Source organism: Lichenostomus cassidix, chromosome 2, assembly GCF_008360975.1.
Source record: "Lichenostomus cassidix isolate B80296 chromosome 2, HeHo_3.0, whole genome shotgun sequence".
NCBI classification, from domain to species: domain Eukaryota; kingdom Metazoa; phylum Chordata; class Aves; order Passeriformes; family Meliphagidae; genus Lichenostomus; species Lichenostomus cassidix.
The window spans coordinates 29535935-29560567 of NC_139482.1; positions in this window are offsets into that span (position 1 = coordinate 29535935).

A 24633-nucleotide genomic window follows, 5' to 3' on the forward strand; every position below is an offset into this window, starting at 1 on the left:
ACACATTCCTCTGACTCTTCAAATATGGGGAATGAGAAACAGCAAATGGAGCAAGGATATAATATCCTGACAGAGATATGATGTCCTGGGCTGAGTTGAAGGTTTCATTTGAAAAATTATTTAGGAGACCACAGTTTCTTATGGGAATGCAAAGGGATGCAAACAGGAGAGTTCAGTAGAGAATAACAATTCTGAGGAATCCAAATTATTTTCATTAAATTTATCAAGTGCAAGAAATTCTGGAAGTCTCACCTCATTTCTTAAAATCCAGCCTTCTAAAATGAGAAGATTACAAGTGTACCAATCTGATACTGGTTAACCATAGTATTACTAACAATTACCTCATACCTCAAATCTTGGCCAAGGGTTTCTGTTTGCACAGAAAAAGGCTGGCAGTACCCACAGCCTTTGCTTCAGGCAAAGCCTCTCAGGTTGTTCTCCATGTTTTTCATCTTTTTAAATGCAGTCTTTTTATAGGGTTCCCTGGTTTCATTCTTTCCATATGTTTTCTACTTGGCTTTTGCACAATTGCCTGAAGTTTCAGGGCTGGGTTCTGCCCCAGGGGGTGTCACAGACAGGGGTGGGCTGTGCTCCACCTGCTGCCAGCCACTGGCCTGGGGCCCACTGGACCTTTCTCAGTGCCTCCAGGCTCTCCACCTCACCAATGAGGCAGTGTCACCCTTGCTGTCCCCACAGCCTTCAAGGAGCCCCTAGAGCCACCACCCTGCCTCCTGTTTGGCCTGAGCACACAAGGGAATGATCTCAGTTTCATAAATGGGCAATCCTCAACAGCCAAATTAGTGCCAGGCGACTGATAGAGAGTATTTCAATATCTGAAGCCAGAAGGCTCAGAAAAAACAGCTAGATGTATGTGAGGTAACTTAAGTTGGCCAACAGGGGATTCCCAGGCAAGAGTAGGATTTAGCTCTTTTTTCAAAGGTAGTTCATCTGCATATTTCTGAATAGAGGGGCAGAGGATTCTGTTAACATATACTTCACAACTACAAATCAATTCCAGAAGTAGGGTAGATGCAAAAGTAATGTTAAAAAAAGCCAAAAAATGAAGACTCTTATCCTAGCTGAATTTGAAGCATTGAATCCTAACATTCAAGTCCTAGTAAATCTGATTTAGAGCAAGGCCCGGAAATAAAATTGTTTTTCTCCCAAGAGAGCTTCCTTGTACTTAGAATAAGTTGAGCAAAGTCTGTGTTTGTTGAAGGTGATCCACTTGAGCAGAGACTGTGATCTAAATACAGTAATTTTCACACTCTGTCTAAGCTCAATGAATATTTAAGTATTTTTACACAGTAGGACAAGAGAGGCTGAGATGATATCAGAACTGAACACCTCTAGCTTTGCTTTGCAATGGTTAGATGACCTCATTTTAAATCCTATACACAGATCAGACAGAGGAAAGGTCTCTAGTCTGATATGCCACTGTACCTAAGCCCTCCCAGCACTGCTTTCTCAGTGGTGAATGACAGGGGAAGACATGGTCTTGGATCAATCTACTTTGAAAAGAATCACCTATGGTCCTAGAAGCAGCTGAGAGGGAAGGCAACCCGAGATACTTCTGCAACGTGCTTGAGCTTACTCATGAGTTACACACCCATTTGATGATGTCAAGATTTAGACAGAAATATGCAAGAACTTAGGCCCTGGAGACCGTAAATATCAAGGCAAGTCAGGGAGGAGTATGAGGTGAATGGAGAGAAAGATAAGTTTAATCAATCTCTCCAAGCTTCCCTAGCTTGAATATGTAGCAGAACAAAGATGTATTTATTCAGAGTCACGTGCTCTAGTGAGAAATTAACACTGAAACAAAAAAATTATAGCAAGAACTCTTGTGGGTTTTAATGAAGAGAAAAATTCTCAATAGGTTTATGGAAAGGCTGGATGTGCTCATTTGAATTCTTTGGCTGTTCTATAATAAAATTATAAATACACAGCCTATCTTGACAAACCATACTATTAAAAGGTGCATAATTCAGAAGTTAGGAAATAGACTTAAGGGCTGTCTTTGTGAAAACAGTCCAGCTTTTTTGTGCATATGGATCAAGATAGGACCCTAGCCCACCCTTGCCCTGTTCCGTGCTCAGCATGGATGGTAAGTAGGTTTATAAAAATTAGTTTTTTCTGTATGTTGAATTTGTGGTCCCCAACGTTTTTACTCTAAGCTGTTTAAATACTAATTGAGACTGAATTGATTTTTTCCCCCTTGTTTTCTCCTCTGCTCCTCAGGACCACAGTGTGTATGTGGGATACTTCTGTACATTTCCCAGCTCAGTGGAAGCAGGAGCACACAGGGATCTCTGTGCTTCTAAGTCTCAACCGACAGGATATTGGAGAATCTGGACTTCAGCAGGGCTGTTTTGTTGCCATCCTGTACACTTGACAATTCAACAGGTCTTGGAAGCAATTAAACTAGTTAAAATCCGTATTGCTACATATACATGGTGGCGATGTGTATGTGTTTAAATTACTCTTTTTCATGATTCATTTGATGTCCTTAATAATGTCATCACAGGTCAGTAGTTTTCTAGCTTGCTTGTTTTTCAGGGCAAAACTTTGGGACACAATAACCACATGCAGCACTACAGGCTGGGGGCAAAGTGGTTGGAAAGTGGCTCAGTGGAGAAGGACCTGGAGGTGCTGGTAGAGAGCAGCTGAGCATGAGCCAGTGTGTGCCCAGGTGGCCAAGAAAGCCAATGGCATCCCGGCCTGGATCAGGAACAATGTGGCCAGCAGGCCTGGGGAACAGATTGTTCCCCTGTACCCAGCACTGGTGAGGTCACACCTCAAGTGCTGTGTCCAGTTCTGGGCCCCTTTACTTAGGAAGGACATTGAGCATGTCCAGAGAGGGGAATGAAGCTGGGGAAGGGTCTGGAGCACAAGTCTGATGATGAGAAGCTGAGGGAGCTGGGGTTGTTTAGCCTGGAGAAAAGGAGGCCAAACTCATAGAGGAGATCAGTCCCCTGCTTTCATGTGAGGAGAAAGTCAGGTACACTTAGAGGTGTTAAGAACTCTCTGTTGCGTGCCTCAGATCTCAGCTCTGCGCTGGTAGATTTGTTGGTGCACATTTTGGTTTCCATTTATTATAAAATTCTCTCTTCTGTGTCCTACAGAGTATCATATCAGGTGGCTCAGCCTAAAGCACTGACAATTGCAACCAGTTGTTTTCTGCATCTGTCTGAAGTCACTCTGAGGGCTAAGTTCTTTTTTCCCTTCCTTCACCAAAGCCCTGAACACTTGGAGGAGGTTTACCACCCTTACACTCTTTCCTGGAGCTGCCATGAAGGGAAAGAACATCCACTGGGGGTCTGGGCCTACAAACATTGCTGACTATTCTCTGTGTTCAGTATAAATCACTCGAAAATGCTGCAAATTATGGACAATTGAATCTGGAGTCCTGTGTAGTCTTACTTCTTGATATTTATATTTAATGAAAAATCAAGCCATGTTTCCTTGCAAATGGACAGAGAATGCAAAACTGAGCCAGAACATGAGACTGCAACAACAGTTTTGGGAAGCTGGTCTTAATCTGTAATTTTCCCCACAGTAATACAAATTATTTTTCTAAGTGATTTCAGTGACCCTTTTGTGGCAACACTCATGTTGCTATGGCAAGGCTTATATTGATATTAAAAGGTGCTGTCAGACCGCATGCCTCCACTGAGACATACAAACACTTGAAGGTGGGAAATATGCCAAGATATTCTTTCTACACAGTTAGGAAAAGGAATGTATAGTTAATCATTGTTTTACGCAGAAGAAAGCAAGGAGAGATACATTTGTACCTTATGTATGCACCATTACTCAACATCAGAAGAAAGTAAGGCCCAAAATTTCACAGAGTTGTTTGGAAATATTACAAAAACATTTGACTATACAAATGGTTTGACAGGAATTTTTAATAATCATGGTTGTCTATATTTATTCTCAAAAGAGAAATCATTACAAAGCTCAAAAAGATATATTTTCAATCTCTGTTATAACTGAGAAACTGCACTGACTTCACTGGGTTTGCAGAACTTCTGGAAGTGTGTCAAAAACCTATGAAAGCAGAAAATTAAAAAAAAAATCACACAATTTTTATAATAGGTTATAGAAGTCTTTGCAATATTTCCAGATCAAATTCTGCTTTCTATCTCTTTCTATCTTCCCACATGTAGGAAGAAACATTTTGCAGCACTACAGCTCTTAATCTGAACTTTTTCCACACTCTAATTTCTTTAGGTTTACATGAATATCAGTTAGTGCATGTGGTGTATCTACAAACACATTTCATATAAGATCCATAGGCAATAAAGGGTTAAACAAATACCTGTTTCAGTTAATTGTTTTTGAGAGCCACAAAACCTGATTTTGAGTTGGGCCTGTAGGCATATCTCTGGGTACTGCTCAGACCAGTGGTGTGATGGATGGCAAACACTTCTGTATTTATAATGGCACAGTGCCCAGCTTTTATACTGTCTGCTTCCTCCTCTTCACAGCCCACGAGGCCTTCAGTTATTTTTTGAAATTGCAGTCCTCGATATCAGAATTCCAGACTGTAGCTGAGACACACATGTCTCCAGCATACCCTCTTATTTTATGAGAAATGTCAGTCTCTACCTAATGAGCCCTAATAAGCTATAATTAACAGAAAGCCTCTTTATACCCCTAATAACAGAATGGTCAATTGTAAATCAGTGGATGAGGTAATTGTTTTCTATCAGACTCTTCCGTCAAATACCAAAATTTCATAGCTAAGAAAGCAGAAACTTCTCACAAACCACTAATTTCATTCATTTCATAAGTGGCTTAGCAGAGTTCACATGAACATATGAATCACTCTGTTTATCTTTTTTCATTAATTTGTTTTATAACTGTTCCAAAGAAAACTCTTTTATAACAGAGATTTATAGTGTAATAAACTTCCCAGTATATATTCATGCTGTTATTGTTGAAAAATTAAGATTTCTTTTTTTTTTCTTTTCTTATTCCTTTTGAGGAAGTGAATATTTGGATTGCAAATAACTATTTCAGTCCTATTAGCAATAAAGTTCAGAATCACTGTGGCTAATTCAAAGAACAATCTAGCAACTTTATGAACCAAAAGTTTATTCAGACAGATGTTTGGGTGGAGACAGAGATGCAGATAAAGGGGGAAAAACCCATATTTGGTGTTTAGGTAACAAGGTTTAGCCACTACTAACACTGAGAGAGGATTTTTTCTTAACTCTTATGCTAGTGGGTGAGAATGAGTTTCCTCAAGAATTCACTTAAAATGTCTATCGTCTAGAGCACACTGAGGATTAAAACTCTTTTTAAAAGCCAGAGCAGAAGGAACAGAGCCATTGATTAGTGTGATTCAGCTGTGGTTTGTGGAGAGCAAAATAGGTCTGTCATAGTACTGCTGTTCCCATACTTACCCATCCTTGAGATTTCAAATAGAAAGGTATTATCTACTGCATTCATTTCTGATATACCTTGATAGGAATTGAAGTGAAATCACAAAAACAGGGATTTAAAAGTTAATGAGAGAACATATCAATGAAAGAAAATGGAGGGTGAAATCTACTGGAAGTTTTATGCCCAGAGAGTGCATGTCTGCACACAAAATAACCCTTGCTGTAATAGCATTAACATCAGCGTTTAAGTTACTTCTGAAATTTGTAAATGAGCAATAAAATTTGGTTACCTACAGATTGTGAAGAGTACAAATGCTTTTTATAAATTACAAGGAGATTCAGTATGAGATAATTACTTCTAATATCGGGGAGGGGGCAGTTCTGCAGCAGGATTTTGCATTGATGGTTAATAATAGTGCTATTCAAAAAAATTAATTAAAATTACTTTTGCTGGCTGGTACACTCTATTGTACTTGAATGAATTTCATTGTACTTTTCCATTGCTGTAATGGTGGAGGAAGCAAACGTACAAATTATTTGTTTTAAATAAGAACAACAATAAAAGTAATATGCAGCAGCTCTTTAAACTTTCACTTAAGAACTATTTTTAAATTATATACAAAACATCTGTTACAGATATTAAAATATCTGGGACTGTCTTCCAGATGTGAAATAATGTTTATCAAAGGATGGAACAAAAAGCAGTTATCACTGAAGTAGGTCAAGAGGGAGGTCTCTGGATTACACAGATCTACTAGAGCTTCACAATAGGCAAGGGGTTATGAAACAAACATCTGATCATGGTCAATATAACTTTATTTGCCTTATGAATAAGGTACTTAACAGGACACATCACTAACTGAAACAAGAAAATAAATAACAAGCAGCCTTCTCCATACAATTTGTGTTGTGAGTATGTTTAACTTAAAGAGTATCTGTCGTGTTAACACAGAGATTAATTGTTGTGTTTAGGCACAACTCCATCTTGAGTTACACCTTCCCTGGAGGAGTTTGGAGAGATTAAAAGGCTTCCCAGGACTCTGGAGCTTGTGGTGTGAACTTGGAGTGTGCACCAGCTGCAAGCCTGTTCTTTGTCCCTCTTAGTGGGCTGGTCCCTTCTCAGTGACACCATCAACACCTTCTGTGAGCAGAAACCAGAAGACCCCAAGCCTGAACACAGTTCCTACTTTATATCCATGCTAACTAATGTCACCCTTTCTACAAAGGCTTTCTCTTACGATTTGGGCTTCCAGCCATGTCTTTAAACTGCCTGTGTATCCTGTCCTCTGGAATTGACTGTTGCCCTTTGTTTTCTGATTTACTGATGCATCTGTTTCTTCTGTGCTGCTTTCATGAACTTTCAAGTCATACAGTATATGTAATTTTCTCATCCTGTGTGTGCAGACATTTATTTTACCACCATTATTGGGGAGTTTATTTCTCCCAATAAATGGATGTCAGAATTTTAAGAGGGCCACTGTATTCAAGACATTCTGGTATTCTGAGATCATCCTGATTTGATCTTTTCCTGTTCAGAAGATAGTGCAAACTTGGCTGCCAACTACCCCATTAAAGCTCACAAACCATTCATAATGTATTGGTAGTCCCAAAAGTCAAGTGAAGCTGTAAAAATGTCATGGTTTCAATGTAACCTTTGCTGATCTTGAAATCAAATGTGACAGTTAAATGAAAATATCAGGAGTGATAAGGTGAAGGCTCCCTTTTCCAAAGTTAAAGAAAGAGATTGTGGCATCATGAAAGGGAAGCTTCTGATCATGCTCTGCTTAGCGGTGTGTCACAATAATGAAAAATGGTAGAATGTTGCATTTCAATCAAAACCTTTTCTGCTTGCAAGCAGAAATATTATATGTCCTGATACACAAAGATGAGGTTGTACTAGAATTCCTGTTATACTCCAAAATTTCTCAGTCTGCGTGGCAAGCATCTAAATGCAAGAGTCAGCCTCCTGGAATTGCTCACTGTTTGACAGCTTCACATAAATTGAATATGCAAATGCTTCTTCTTTGCGGTAAGGTACCTCATAGTGGAACGTCTAAGTGACAAAAATCAAAAAGGTGAGAAAAAATAGTTATAAGCTGTCCTTTTGATGGATTAATAGATAGTGGGTGCATTTTTCCAGTTTGTGGTTTCAAGCTTTATTGTTTCCACCTGTGTTGCCAGGGCTTTTGATTTTATGTCTGCATAATTTTGTTACATTCATCCCATTTCTGAATCAATGTGGTATCTTTAGTCCTGCTTCCCAGGGTACTTTAGTAAATCCGCTCCATGATTTGGCAGAGCAGGATTATTAGGTATTGTTGGTATATTGAAGCAGCAAGTAGAGCTGGTTTTGATGTCTGAACAAGTCTGCTTTGGCAGAAGGCCAGAAAAAAAGGGAAGGAAACAAGCTCCTGACCCCCAGGCAATTGCTGGCAGCTCTTTGGGGAGACTGCTGGATCATGATAGCAGAGAAGTCATCACTGTAGGCTGTGGTATCTTGACTCTGAGAAAAAAATTATATTTTCCATTTATTAAATTGTTTCACATGTAACAAGAATTCAATTATACTTCTAAATAGACTTATAAAATAAATTAAAGTCTTGATACATAAAGCAGATATCTATATGCCAATACTAGTGATCCTGTGATCCAGTGATCTGAATAGAAGAAGTACAGGGTATTGCTTCAGATCAAAATGTATGCTGCTTTTTCTTATACCACTGTTGACCTTTTAAAGATGACTGCTGGACTGTGAAAATACATTCTTGCAAAACAGATTCTGTGTACCTTTGCATACAATTAGATAAGCCAAACTCTTATTTACTCAAGGAGAAAGAAAAACAATTCCCAAAAATGCCCTCCCTCCCTAGTTCAAATGAGTCATATGATTTCTAGCAACATCCTGGTTTTATTCAATGTTCCATCTGTGTTGACTGAGGCACCAAGAGGTCAAGTGACTTCAAGGGTGGCTTTCCCATAAAGACAGAGCCAGCAGCTGTCTAATGGAGAAAACATAAAAGCAGTATAATATTGGTTGACACTGGAGCATTTAAATAACTGCAGGCTGGGAGGAGATGGCATTTTCCAATTTCCCCGGAGCAGCTAAGTCTTCACAGAAGTTGCTAGTGAGATGACTGCAAGCAGTGGGCTTTTGACTGAGCTGGCAGCAGTAGTTTTGCATTTCCCAGCACTGATCGTTGATCTCTAGGCAATGCCGTTCTGTCCGTAAACATTTACCTGGCCTTGACCTGCTCTCCTGATGCCAAAAGAACTTTAAAATCTGTTTAAAGAAGATGATAAACTCATCACTCCTTATAAAATGCATAATTCAGACATAAAATTCAAAAAAATCACAAGACTGTGTAACAACCTTTTATTTAGACTTATTTTCTCTCTAATTCTTAAGAGTAGGGCTAGACACAGAAAGTCAGATTTTTGTCAACACCTACTCCATGGAAGAGTCTGGGGTAAAACATAACCACTTTAGCCTGAACAGAGGCATAATCTCTGTGTAAGTGGTAACATGCAGAAGGTGTTCAATCAGCCTGGTGCTTAGGTTGTGGCTGGAGGGCCTGGGCTCATGGCAGGAACAGACAGACACTGGCAGTGCTCTCACACAGAAACTGCCTTTCTGCCTTTCCCCGTGACTTGCTACTGAAACAACCTCCAATGTAATGCAGTACTTTCAATCAACACCACCAGGCTGGTCACCACCTGAGAGCTGGGAAAAACACTCTTGGTCGTATATCTTGGCCTGATTATGCTTTGTTATTGTGCCCACCAGCTATGAGACGTGTTGTGCAACCAAGATGCAGCTGGGGAGCCTGGCAAATCCTGAGTAGGTGCATGCTCTTGGTGCAAAGGTAGCTCAAGTGTCCCTTGCAATAAACCTGGCCTTGTCAGCAGAAACAAGCTGATCCTATCCTGAATTATGCAACCGTTTTGAACAAAGTAGAGAAGGATGAAATCAACTATTGCAAAGTGAACTGGTATTGTCATGTAAGCTGTCCCTTTCCTCCTGTTGCAGACTAGACATCACACAGGAGTTTAGCCCCACTCTCTCAGTTCCCTGGCTGAACCAGCCGCACTGCTGTCAACTCTGCAAAAACAAAACTTGATAATCTGTTTCAATTTTAGTGGATTTCTAGAGGGATCGGGGAATTTTTTTTACTTCTTCTGTTTTTCTTTTTATTATGGCCTTCAGTGCACTCCATGCCCAGGCCTCTGTCCAGCACCAACATCCAAGGCAGCAGAATGAGGCAAGTGAGAACTCAGATACCGATGAAAGAAATTTCCCTTTGTAAAACAAAGATAATGATGTCAATTCATTCAATAGCAATAATGCTTAGAAATTCCCATTAATTCCTACAATTACTGACAATATTCATAGGCATCAGTCCAAGAGTAATACTTTTGTTCTGGACAGTTTCACTTTCAAGGGTCAAGAGGGAAAAAAATATTAAGCAGGACAAAGTGGATCTTTGAAGCAGTGCATGAGAAAGAAACCACATTATGTTCCTTGGCTTTTCTAACACTTGTTCTCTGGCTGATCTGTTCTGAGCCCATTTATTTAATTATTATAAAGAACAACGTTCTGACAAAACAAGTCAATGCGACTGATTTGTTTGCTGGAAATGTGTCTTTATACAGCTATTGCCTTAGGACGAAAGTTTTCTTGGGCCAATGGACTGCTCTAACAATATGGAGTGAATAAAGACAGGGAAGAGGGAGCCTGAAAATATCTTAGGGAGCTTGTATAGTTAAGGAGGGATGTGCATAAGAAGAAAAGGATTTAAATTTTTAAAGGAGGCATGGACAGAGTTGGAAGACCAAAGCTGCAACCTAGAAACTTCCTAATAAACTTGCTCGAAATCCAGAAATCCTTTCCTCTTTAATGTTAACATTCTTCAGGTAACTGAAATCCAACCTTGCTCTGTTTTGAAGAGTGTTGTGTCTAATTTCTTTCCAAATTAATTAGAGAGATATTTTTTTAATTTAAGGCTTCTGAGAGTTATAATTTTCCAGACCTTCTGTAGCAAGACCAGACTTCACAAAAAATAGTGGTGGCATTACCGAATACTAGTTTAGAATGTTTCCCTAAGAAAAGGAATGAAAGTTTTAAAATTTTTCTCAGCTGGAGGCATGCTATATATGCATCTTCTACCTCTTATAAAATGGCTGCATAGCAACTGCAGTTTTTAGGCAAATACATTAATGAAAAGTGAAGCCATTGTTTGTTTATACTCTTGCTAGACTGAAAAGAAGCATTTTTAGTGCATATGGTCAAATATTCTAGTGAAGGGAACTGAGAGGAAATATTCAGTTTTAACTCCACTGTTTATAATATTTGGTTCAAAGATACTCATTCCTGAAACCTAAACTTGGAAACAAAGGTGGTTTATTCACATTGAGTATCTCACCTTAGAAAATGCAGATATATGGGACCCAAAGTTAAGATTCAATACTTTAATGCTTTTGTTCTTCTTCGCTCCACATGAAAGAGCAATCCTATCCTGACATTACCAGAGCATAAAACAAGGAAGTTCCCTTACCCAGAATATCCTATATCTGGTTGCAAAGTTGCTCTCCTGATATGGGGTTTTGAAATCTTTCATCCAGATGAAAGATCTGATTTACTTCAGCTCTTAGTTTCTGTTTGTGTGCTTTAGCTATGGGGTCATTTAACAGGTCATACATACCCATTTGTCTTTCAAAGAGTACTTTCACTGCCACATTTTTTGGTGTCTGCATCCTTTATTAGACGTAACACAGAATTTTTAACATGAAAGTCAACTACTGTTGATGCAACTTTCTGTCTGCCATTTCCCTTACCCTCTCTAACAGAGCTTGCTCTCTCTTGCTAACTAGTTCTGCTTAAAATAGATTCATTAGCCTGAGCCAGGCAGATGTTTACAGTGTGAGGTATTCTGAGCAAGAACTGTATGAAAGCTGTGATTTTCACTAAATTGTTCCTGTTTAATTTGTTTTTATCTGCTAAATTAATAAAAAAACTGTTAAGCAATATTGGAATATTTAAATGAGCATATAAAATAGTCAAGGAGAGACACTGGAGTTAAACACTTAAAATGTTTAGGAACATGTTTTATGATATCACACATACACAGACAGTATGGGGATTGTGAACAAGCTTTACTAATTCCCACCTGCATTCTGTTGCTGTTTGTGTTTGCAGAGGAAGCTTCCCCTCATTTGCAGTTTAATATGAGACCGACATAGAGTAACCAAGTATTATAGAAATCAACACATTCGGGAAGCTGGGGTGGGTTTGTCAGTTCAGACTTTGCTTGAAGATTTTTTGCAATTTTTTTCGTTTGGTTTGGTTTGGGTCTTTGACTGGAATTACTGATTAAGGGACATTCAGTGAGGGACATGTTCATAATGCCATGACCATTCTTCCTTATTCTAAATGTATCTGTTTCTCAGAAGGGTTAAAAATTAAAGTTTCTTTAATATTTAGAGATTTGGGAAATGGCTTTATTCAAAATACTGGTAAGCTTTAACACTGGTGAACAGATGTGATACTAAGAGCTGTGGTTGTTATAAGACGTGCATTGTGGTCAGTCATCAGGGAAAGGGTTAAATGACATTCAAAATTAAATTTTATTGGTTTCTGGTCTGGTTAAATCACCGTAAATGCCTACATTTAACAGCACCACGAGACAATGAGATCTGAGCATCAGCTGGTGTCTGTGCTTCACCTTCCATATGATGCAAATACACCCCAGAAAACATTTTAGACCATACTGCATATGGAGAGCCAGAAGTGACATGGGGTTCCAATTTTAGTAAAATGAACCATATGTCTAATTAAATATATATGTTTTCTATTGATCTCCACACTAATTGCTGAAAACAGATGCACATGTTTCATCTAAACAGCAATTAGCTATGGGTAGCTATAATTTGTGATTCTCCCCCATACATCTTTTTCTCACCTGCTGCTCATCTTACCCCTTGTGGAAATATTTTTTTTAGGCTATACGTTTCTTTTAACTTGGAATATGCATGAGTTCTCATGCTTGTTCATATGTCACATATAATTAGCTTTCCCTGAAAGAAATAAGCAAATATTTTAGAAAGTAGTGATATGATATTTCTACAGTTTTATGGGAGACAGCTTAGAGATTTCCTGAGGGTGGTGCTAAGCACATTATGAAAATCACCCCTGCAAGAACTGCCAAATTAAGAATAGGCAGAAATGCTGCAGATGTATGAATGGAATTAATTTTCTTGGCTATTTCATGATGAGGAAGATTTCTATAAAATTATTTGCTTTAAACTGCACAGAAGTAGGAGCAATAAAAGTTTTCAATGTGTTTCCAGTTTTGGCAGAACATACATAAAATTATCATCTAAATAAATTGCCCTTTTTTCAAGAAAAGTAAAAATAGAGTGGCAATTCTTTTCATCATACTCATCTAGCAAAAGTTGTATTTCACTGTTAGACACAAAGTGAATGAAGAAACCTTTTTAGAAATTCCTGAAGACCATAATTTACAAAATTTTTATGAAGTTGAAACGACCACTGAAATCATTCTGTCCAGCTGAAGTCTTAAATGCATTCAGTTCTGCAAAGAGGATTTTAACAACAAAGTAAATTGCATTCTGAATAGCATAACATCTGTAACTGCAGAATTCCAGCTTGAAGCAAAGATAGTGCGTCAGAGTTTTTCTGCTTTCAAACGTGACTGCACATTAATGATTTGTCACATAAAGTTTTTCCCCATAATTTTTAAATAATCCTTGTTTGCACTATGCTGTTCAACAAGCTCATTCTTTGAAAACATTTGAAAAGATATACAGCATAAATAAGTAAATTCTTTTAAAAGGTTTCCATTAAATTTTCAGTGAGGGCTTTTTATGAGGAAAAAAAAAGGCTGCTTGGAAAAATTCTCCCAATGAAAGAATAGGACCATGAGACAGATTTGTCAATTCTTAGTGGTGTATTTTTCCAAGGGGATTGCTCTGCATTGTTTGTAGACTGGGTGGTTACACAGAAATGAGTATTTTCATTAGCAGCATTGTCTCAATTTAGGTGTGCAGCTTAGGTGTGTTTCGGCAAACTGAGCTGAAACACAGCTTTTCTTCTCCTTATAGTTAAAGGGACATGGGTGGAAGCTTTCAAAGGGCATGGAGAGGAAAAGGGGGAGGAAGAGGAGTGGTACCTGCTAGGTGTCTGAAATGGTTTAATCACTGACAGTGTTCAACATGATGTCAACTGCAAATATTGCAAGCAGGCAATAGCAAAGGTGAACCACAGACTGAAAGTAAGTTTAAGTTTATTAAGAGAATATTGTTCTTCAAAAAGAAGTTTATGAAAGCCTATCAATTTTCAGGTGACTTGCACATTTGCTGAGAAGGCTCCTGACCTTTCAGAAGAGATCACAATATCTGGGAATGATTCACAGAGTAATAACTTCACTTGCTGAGTAATCTACATAAGCAGGGTTTCGGTTGGTTGTAAGATTTCCTTGTCTCTCTTTCAAAGTCCACAAGGTGTTTTCCCCTGTATAGGCAGAGGTGAGCTGCACTGGTTTAGCCCTGCTTTGAATGCAATCTGTCATGCAGTTCAGCTGCCATTGTGTTTCTGGACTTCGCTTTAGTCTGTTTTTGGAAATTAACATATTCATATAACCTGTCAGTATTGCTGAAAAAAACCCAAAAGCCTCCAAAAGATTATTTCTTCAACTTCACACAGTCATTTTCCATTGATAATCAGAATTATTTTTTAACTTTTGTAGAAGGAAAGAAATCTACACACATCATTATCAGGTGAAGTAGTCACATTTCATCTGGTGTATTCATACATAAAGACATTTGTAATATGCGTGGGGTTGTCAAAGCTAGTCATTAATTTGCTGCAGTGGATTCTTTAACATTACCTTTTTAATGAAATAAACTCTTTTATTTGGTAATACATAACAATTTCACCAGAAGAATCTTTTATTACAGACCTGAGAGATAGAATTTGGGAAGGTTTTGTTACATTTACCCTTATAGGAAAGACTTGAGTTAAATCCTGCACTCCAATTCACATTTTTTCCTGGGAAATGAGTTTGCTGCTTTACATTATGTAATAAATTAGGATGTGTAGTCCAGAACCATTTAATTCTCTTTTGCTTAACTTTCAAAGTGGAATTTCCAAAATGAAAATATATCTGATCACTTTGTTATCGTACTCTGATGAAGACTTCCTTTTCTGAAACAATCAACCCCCTTTTGTTCTGTTTACATTCATGGGTCATGTTGAGTAATGCCATCTGCTGACAGAAATATGGATGAATGAGTCACACAATGCAAAAGCTAGGGCAGGAGATAAGAAATACTCATGTTAAAGAAAGACTAATGGCTGAAGAACCTGACTCTGTCAAGGTCTGAAGCTTGGTATTTATGAAAAGGATGCATGAAAACTGTAAGAATATGTCTCATGTGTCTGCAAAATGTCTGTCTTTGACACACTTAATATGCTTAATAGTACTTGATGGATTTTTTTTCAAAATTCCTCTGTAAGATAAATCTTTATGATTTAGCTAAACCTGGTAACAATTTAGTATTCCGTGTCGAGTGCATCTTGTCTTACTGAGTACCACGCTGTAATCATATGTGTGAAAAATAATGTCTTTAGCTGGTTTTACATCTATTATCTTTGAGTGTCCCCACCCCATCCTTTCTTATGAAAAACTGTTAATAATTTATTGCTCAATCATTCATGAATTTCCAGAACATATGTAAAACTTTTCACCAAGTAGAATTTATATTCATACTTAGGAAAATCTGCCAGGTCCTTCTGAAGGATACTAACTATTAAGACTAAAACTTTACTGCTTATCTAAACTGCCCTTTTCCCTTATGCTAAGTGAAAATCCTACTCACTTCTCTGCTATTGGTGGGCTGCTCAAAATGAAACAGCGATAGTGTGAGAAGGATGAGGTAAAAAGCAAGTTCAGTATAACTGAAAAGACTTTTTTTCGCAGGTCTTTATGAAAATTCTTCATCACATATGCAGAGTTTTTTTAGCAGTGGTTGCCTTATCTCTAACTAGATGTGCAGTCTTGCATAAGTAAAACAGCAGAGTTTTGGTTGATAACATTTGACATTAAAAGAGTGGTTGGGATTTTTATTGATTTTTCTGCCTAGACTGCATTTACAGCTGGGATGATTAATTAATGAATTTCTAGTTTCAGAGAGATTATTGCTACTTAAACTGATTAGCTAGCACAGAAGTATTTTATGGCTTTCCAGCAATTAATCTTTATAGCTAAACTGACGTAGGAGTATCCTTTTCATTGTGGCATTTCTAGTTTATATAGAAAACAGTACAGAAACAGTAGTTGGCTGTTACTCATATCAACAAAACAGAAATTACGTTAAAACAAAAATGCAGTGTAGAGAATATCACGGGACACGGGTATCATTTAAAAACAAGAAAACATAGTAATGGCAACTGTGAATTATATATGGAGCTCTTTGTCATATCCCATACAGATAGAACTTTGTGCACATTGTTGTGTACATTGGATGGTCACTTGCTGCCGCAAGGTACTCATTTAGACAGCGACAAAGCACTTAACTGAGCTAAAATACAGTCTGCTCAGGGTCGAGAAAAATCCCATGGATTGCTGGTAGCAGTAGAGAAAAAGAATATTTTCAAGAAAAAATAGTTCTTTGGGTCCTGAAAAATAAGAGCAAAAAGGAAAAGGGGAAAGAGAAATTGGCATTGAAATGTCACCAGGTTTAGTTTGAATAATCATGACTTGCTGCAGTGCTGTGTTATATACACAAATTAAATGTACATTGCACCATTGTTTGTAGGAACCATGCTATATTGGATAACATCTCTGCATTTAAGAAAGAACAAAAAATTCTAAAAGGCTCTGCCCTTGGGAAACTGCCTCACACTGACCTAATTACTTTATTAAGCTTGGATTGAATGGTTGATCCTAAAGTAGATAAAGCTGGAAGCAGGAAAACAGCAAATTCTCCCTCTCTCCCTCTGTCTCTCTCTCCCTCTGGGAAGAAATGTCATTAGGATGATGCTCTTTATCATTAAAAAATTCTTTCAGTGTGTCTCTGTTCAGGAAATTGGCCTAGGTAACAAATGGATTACACTGTGCAGAGCTGCAATAATACATGGCAAAAATAGAAATCACCAAAATCTTCACTTTGGAGAAGATGATGCAAACAGGAAGAAGGTTTGTGTTTTGTGGGGCATTTTGTTCTCTGAGTGCAAAAGAAAATATGTGTAAAAGCGTAGAGTTGAAACAGGAGACAGAGAAGGTGGGAGGAAATGCTTGGGCTGTCAAAAACTGTGTAGTGTGAGGAAATGAGTGGGGAAACAGGGAGCTTTCAAGAGCAAAAACACTGAAATTTTAATCCCATCATAAATGACATAGAAGGCAGTGAACAAGTCAGATGAGAAAAAAATATTTTCCTTCTTTAGGGACAAAAATTGAAAAAAAAAGCAGGGGAAGAGCATGATATTTCTGTTGTCACTAACTGTAGTGCAAGCCAGTCCCCAGTGAAAACAAATTCTTTCTGTATCCCCAGAGTGATCTGAAATCCCTCGACACTTTTGGATTAGCAGGATAGCAAAGGCTTTCTGCAGTTTTCTGCCAATGTGGCTGCAAAGTACCCAGGGTGCTTTGTGTGCAGTGTGAGGGTGCACAGAGAGGGTGCAGAATGTCTATAAAGACAATATCCAAATCTCTTTTTAAAGATTGATTTGACTGCACTAAAGCAAAATTGTGCCAGTGAAATAACTAGTCTTAGCTACAAGTTTCTTCACCTTATCTCTGAATTTTTCATGCTTGTCCTTGCAGCCATGTGACCTTGATAAGCTTTTGTCAGCTGTACTGGAGATCCCCTTAGTGTAAAACCTGATTTTCAAAGATAGATCTAACTAAAAGAACTGTTAACCTTTGTTTTGAACTAAATTGATAGATTGCTGTGATTATGGTCCTCACAAGAAGCACTTTTCTGAACTGTCTCCAAAGATATATAAACACAAAGGTTACATCACTGCAGCCCTAATCTTACAAACACCACACCAGCTTGGGAGTATTTTGTCTATATATCTATGTTTCATCTTCCTCTCTTACAGTGTTTAAATGGAAGTTGATATTCAGCTGTCCTTTTTTCATGTTTCCTAGAACATCATGTTGAAGTTTGGAAGTTTTATGTCATGAGAATGTTTGAAGTTACTGTAATCTTTTTTTAAATTGAAGTTTTATGAGATAATACCAAAACCAAGTTTTCACAAAGGTTGTTTCAGAACAAAGATTATTTCCAGAATCTCCAAACTTCATCTCAAATGCTGTTTTTGTTTCTGTATTGAAAGAAATGTTTCAATTTCACCCCATACCATGCCATGTATCTTACAGTCACTGCTCACCACTCCTGACATATCAAACATGACACTATATAATAGTTGAAATAGTCCATTCTATCTTTAAAACCATTAAAGACAGCTGTTATTTAGTGCTGATTGAAACATCTTATCTTCTTTTATAGATCCAAGCATATCCTGTGACACAGTATGTGACATAGTTTGGCATTTGGATATTTTAAGTAGATGGTCTTCAGATGTTCTCTGTGGATCTCAAATTTAAATTCCACTGGGAATAAAATCCCACAATTTTTATTTTTTTTTTTTTGGGGGGGTGGCGGGGGCTTGCAAATAATTGTAACACTCCTTTCAGATGATAGGACCTTCCAGAGAAATGTGAAACATTTTAATGTGAGTGTTTATTAGCACCCAAACTAAAATTTTAATGGTAGCTGGGAAGCCCAGTGAAGTAACAGCTTATATACAGCCTTGCAGAAAGCTCTCAAATGTGGAATAAAAATGGACAGTAAAATAAAAAGAGTCTGTATCAGTGGCTGAATTTTCATGTAGAGTCCTTTCAAATATAATACTCAGGGTGGACAAATCTGCCTTGACTGAATTTCCCCCATAAGGGTGGTACTTTCTAAAGATCCAGGAAAATTAAAAATAATTTAATTCTACATGTGGAGAATAAGCTTCAGTTTTGCTTCCAAGTAAAATTAACATTTGAAACACAGGCTGTATTTAGAAAAGTCCATGGGGTTAAAAATGGAAAGAATATCAAAATACCTTCAAATCATTGCTGTGCTAGGCAACTTTTTACTACATTTAACATACCTAATAAGGACACAGATAACTCAAGGTTAAATGGACTTTAAATTACATTACTTACATCTGAGATAGAAGTGAAAAGGAATAATACTGTACTTTAATCTTTTTATTCAGGAGTTTGCTTAGGGATCTGGTTAAGAATAACCAGTCACCAGACTCCAGCCTGGCTGGGTGTAGTATTATTGCAAAGGGCTGGTGGCTGAAAATGCTCCGGAAGAATGTGAGTAAACAGCCATATTAATTCAACTTGTATAACTGTGTATTCAGGATCCAGATGCTTGAGAGTGAAATATTAATGGCTGACTTGGCTTGTATATTGAATTGTATGTTGGATGTTTCATTCTCTGTACTCTGCTCTCCGTTTGGACTTGAGGCACAAACAAAAATGGGATAGTTATTTTAATGTAATAAATGGAGACAATGAATAGCAAACATACTACAGTCTCCCGCTTCCCCACTGTTTTCCAGGAACAGAGGTCCCCAAGAGTATGACACTTTTCCCTAATTTTCAAATCAGCCACATTTGTGGTTAGTTGAATTGCTTCCATTTGCTACCATTTATTTTTATTATCCTTGTCCCCCCACATGAGAGAGAAATTCTGTGGACAGGAGGGTGGGGAGAGAGAGAGGGAGTTAAGGGGGAGAGACAGACAGATAGAAAAATAGACAATATCATATTGCAGAAATCCTGGCACCCTGATGTCACAGCTTAAGCTCCAAACTTGTACCACACCCTGAAAACAGATAAGCTTTTTCTACTGTGTGAGTAGAGTAAGGAATTTAGCTCTATTGACAAATAAAAACTTTCCACTGTGGCAAGGATTAATACTTCCTTTAACTATGCCCACTGTGTCCAATGTTACTTCATAAGTTAAAGACAGTGTCATTGACACAAGATTTTATGTTTCAAAAATCAAAGAACCACTCTGAAGTCTGTTTTAAAAATATGCTTTGCAAGATTTAGCCACATTAAAAACATTTAATTGCATTACTTCAGTACAAAAGACATTAGCCAATGCACTCTCCAATACTGTGTGTAGACATGGACATTTGCAACTCTGTAACATCCCATTTGCTTTTGTAGAATTTAGTAAGTTTTGGATGATCTTGTGTAACTATTTTTGTATTCTGTAGATAGAAAACATCATAAATAAACAGCTATGGAAAATTAGTTGGATACAGGCTGTGATTGAGTCATTTGGATTGAAAATCACTTTACATTTATTTCCTCTAAAACTTTATGTTCATTTTATCTGCAAAGTTATTTTTGGATGAGAAGCTGTCATGGTTATGTGCTTACAGGAGTTCTCATGCCAGAGGTATGCAGTAGTCATTAGCAACACTCCTGTGGGTTTGGGAGCCATCCAGCAGGGACAAATAGGTAACTCACAAAGTGAAAATAGATACATTTGCTGAGTCAATTGTGTGCTAAGAATAGTTCTCCCTGCTCTAGGAGTTTTTACCTTCTTTGCACGTATTGCTGGTTAGGCTTGGATAACACATAAACACAAATGTCATGAGCCATGTATTCTGTGATAGTATCTGAGAAGATACCATAATGAATTTCTAGTCAAGGATCAGTGTCCAAATTACCTAAAAATCACTGATAAAAATATAGGTACATGGATGAGTAGATTGTTGATGGTTTGACTGATTGGATGCTGCTACATCAGAGTACCCAGAAGAAAATCACACAAACACCCACTGCATAAACAAAAAATCTAGGAGTAGAAATGAAGGTCTAAAGAATATATAATACAGCTTTTACATCTAAGGAATATTGAACTGAGGCAGATGTTGATGGGACATTGGGCTGTGGTGTCTGAGAGACAAATGTTGAACCATGTTCAGCTGATTACTGTTATTACATCATTACTGTTTTCATTCAAGCTGCTACTATGCAGACAATTGCATAGAGTTTATTAAACACTTTTCCAAGTCAATCCAAATTTATTAGTATAAATGCTTTCATTTACATTTGGTTAGCTTTCATAAGGTTCAAAGCAAAACTCTGTGATCAAAGAGTGTCAGAAATTCAATCACAGACATCTTAAGTGAGCAGTGGTATTCAATAATGATTTATCTTTTTTTTTTTTTTTTTCAAAAGGCAGGGTGGACATTGTGAAAGCTCTACCCTTGAGACAAAACTAAGACAGATACTATTTTATGCCATATTGCCTTTTTTAAAACATGGTACTGTCAAAAGTCTTTGAAAGTCCCACAGTCACTCCATGCATAGCAAAGATTGCAATGTATCAGAATATTTTCAGGATTCCAGCTGGCTTTTGAAGAGGTCTTCTATGCAACCCTGTGCCCATCACTTCAACCCCACTGCTTTCTTTCTGCTGAGTTTCTTCATGATTTTATTTAGATTGAAGGCACTGACACAGGAATTGTTTAATCATGAGGTCTGATTTCTACCTGAACTCCAGGAATTACAAGAACCTATAGAAAAATACATGCACAAGGCCAACAGCTGTTAAAAAGGACCTTTTTCTGGGAAGAAATGCAAAGTAGATTTTAATATATTTACCTCTTCATAATGTATATTTGAAGGAATACATTACATGTAGTGCTCGTGTCAGCTATTGCTCTGCCATTTTCTGAAGACAGGATAAGGAGGTTGGTATGTTTTGTAAGCATGGCTTCTTTCTTTACAGATCTTCACCTTGTTACTTCCGACAAGTGCTGGGGTAGCATGAAGTTTTAAGCCCTCCACAGTTGGAAAACTCGAAAACATTTTTGTAGGTACTAAGATCACAATTAACCATTTATGTCATCTAAAATGTAAGATAACACAGGCCCCCAATTTTTATTCAACAGTTGTTCCTGACATTGTATTTCTGTATCCCTATTGTCTGCGTCAAACTGTAATAAATAAAATATTATGTAAGTTTATTGTCTGAAGTATGTAAAGTCTTTTCACAGGCATGCAGTTTTGTCCTGAATAAAGAAAAGTGTGGCTATTTTATCATATTTTAGGGTAATTTAATCAAGAAATGTTATGACAGGCGCAGGGGAAGTGGAAGGCTCAATTTTAAATTCAGGTTGGTCTTCAATGTAGATCCATTTCTACCTGATGGTGCAACAGCTTTCTAAGGTACCTAAGTGACAAGTATCAGTGCTACGCTTTATTCTTAACTATAGACATAATCCCTTCTACTGTGCTACAGCCTAGCTGTCTAATGTACAGTCTTTATCATGCACTGGTGCTCCTTATTTATCTGTGCTTCTTGTATGTGAAATGCTTCAGCAAAACTCAGAATTCTGCATCCTAAATGTACTCTTACAGCTGACTAAAATGGAAGTCACACTTTCTGTAAAAGTTTTGAATTAATGTTTTTTCTACATAAATTCAAGTAACATTAGAGTCTTGTAAGGAGTTTATTGACTGCCAGCATAGGAGTGGATCTGCTGAGTAACTGATCCCCTCATCTGGTGATAGGAACCTGATGCCCACATTACATGTGTTGAGACCTTTAATTTCAGGCCACCTCTAGTTCGTTTCAGTGGGCTGAATGCCTAGTGATTGCTGGATCACATCAGTTCTGCTCCTGGGGCATATAATTTTTTAGTGTCATCCAAAAAGTGTCCAGTTTCAGAAGTCATAGAAACATTGTTCACCGAAGTACAGCAAGAGGGGACAATCAGGAGACTGCCTTCAATACCTTAATCTGAGTAAAAAATCACTGTGTAAATACCATTGTTTCCTTGCACTGAAAAAACAGCCAAATCAAAACCAAATCACCCTACCTTCTGAAAACCCTTGCAATGCTAAAGAAACAAAATAACCTTTTCTAACATCAGTTAAGGCAGACAGTTTTCTGTGTTATTTACTTGTTTGCTTTGAAGAAGAAATAAACAAAGCATTAAACCAGACTACCAGCTTCCCCAAAAAGGTCATACCTGCCAGCAACGTATCTCAGAGGGGTGAATTTCACAGTAGATCATAAGCAAACCTTTGTTGTATACATCAAGGTCCCTTCAGATGTTAAAACTAAAAATTTTTGTGGATTTTGTGGAATTATGAACTCCCAACAAGAAAGGGGATTTCATGCCTGGCAGGGTAACAGTGCATCATGCTAGTGAGTCCCAGTAATGCTGTTCTAATAGTGCTCTCTCTGGTACATCACTAAAATTCCAAAGATTTTAAGCTAAACCCACCCCACTCTGGTCTGCAGGCTGTTTATGTAGTCTGCTTGAGAATAGCCATACCACTTCTGCCTGTGATGCTCATGCATTAAGAAGCAGCATCTGGAGGGCCCAAGTTTGAAGAAAAATGTAGGAGTGATGAGAAGGATTGGTGCTGGAGGCCTTAGACAGCAGTTAGGAAGCTTGAATTCATTCTCTTCTTCTGCCACAGTGGTCCATGTGGATCCTGGATCCAAAACATGAAAGATAAGATTTCTTTCATCTCCACGCTAAACCTTTCTTCTCTTTTTGAAGACAAGACTTCCCCTGAGTTATCAATCTCTGGCAGAAATAAGAAAGAATAAAAAACTGTGCAAAATTAATTTTTGAGGACTATTGAGTATCACTCCTGCCTAGGAGTTCCTTTGTATCTATCCAGCTTGTCTTAGGTAGTTACTGCCTAACTTTTTTTTCAGAGAAAATTTTAGGCTGTCACTCTGATAACTCTTGATTTTAGAAATTTTGTGCATTTTTCCACAGAACAAGAGATGTAATTTGTTCATTTGTCTTATTGACAGCTCAGCAGTGCTGCACTTACTGGTAGCTGAGTCATCAGAAGACACTCCTGGCTCGAAATCTTTGAGGAAATTCTCATCACTGGGACCATATCATGAACAAGGAGCAAGCCTAGAAAAGACATCTGAGTTTTCAAAGAATTTAGTGACATAGAGGATATAAACCCATGAAAGGAAAGGATGTGTCAGTTGACAAGACTCCATTATCTGAAGTACCTCTTTCTAATCTAAGGTTGATGGTTTCATCATGACAAGCAGCTAAATAGTTACTTTATTAGAAGTCTAACTTCTGGTCTGGCTAAGAAAACTAGAATTTTGTTGATTTTTCCATCTGAAGTTCTCATAATAAGAAGTTAATATGATTTACATTCTTCAGTCATACTGGTTTGTTCAAAGAGACACAGACAATTCTCGGTGTTTCGAGGATGTATGCAGTTTGCTAGGCACATGGTGAAAGATGTTATGCAAAAATGTTATCATAAAGCTAGAAGCAGTAGCTATTCTAGTCAGAGTGTCTAACCAATAGCTGGTTTTCCTGGGATATTTCAATTAGGAGAAAAAATAATGCTAGACTTGAAGGAGTGCTAGTTTGAAGGATCTCTGGTTAGAATAGAACCAATACTGCTGAACTCTAGCAGTGAAAAGCACAAATGTAATAGAAGTGTTGCACCTCTAATGTGGCTGGAACAGCAAAAAAAGTCCTTGCCTCCTACTAAGTTCTGAGGCTGACACACATGTCAAAAATGTAGAAAATCTTTCTCTCTTGGATATATAATGAAACAAACACTTAGGCTCTAGCCAACACCTCCACCTCAAAGCCCACTGTCTCCAAGACAGGCCTTTGCAAGCTTTTCTGAAGCTCTTTTCTTTATATACTTCTCAATTCTCCAACTAAGAAGCTTCTTTTCTGCATACACAGTTTATTAACACAATTTAGGCCACATCTTTCCACACAGATCATCTGAATTGTACTTGGGGTTTTTTTTTTTGTGGAAGCATAGCTGTATCACTCTCTTTTAGCTACCTAAAAAGCAGGCTGAATTCCTTAGTTCTGGTGAAAGATAAATCCACACAGTTACATACTTTTGTCCCAATAGCCCTAAATAGGATAAACCATAATAATCTACCAAACAAAAAGAAACAGAAATAATTTGATAGATTATCAATGCTGGAAAATAAAACACTGATCTATATGCAGTCTATTTTGGAATTGTTTCACTCTGTCAAACTTTCATTCCTGTCCAGATTACTATCTTGAGTGTGTTCCAAGCCCCATGGTAGTTTTTCTGTCAGGTAACAAGGGCAGGCCATGCTCAGCATAGCCCTGATGAAACATTACACTTTCTGTAAAAATTGC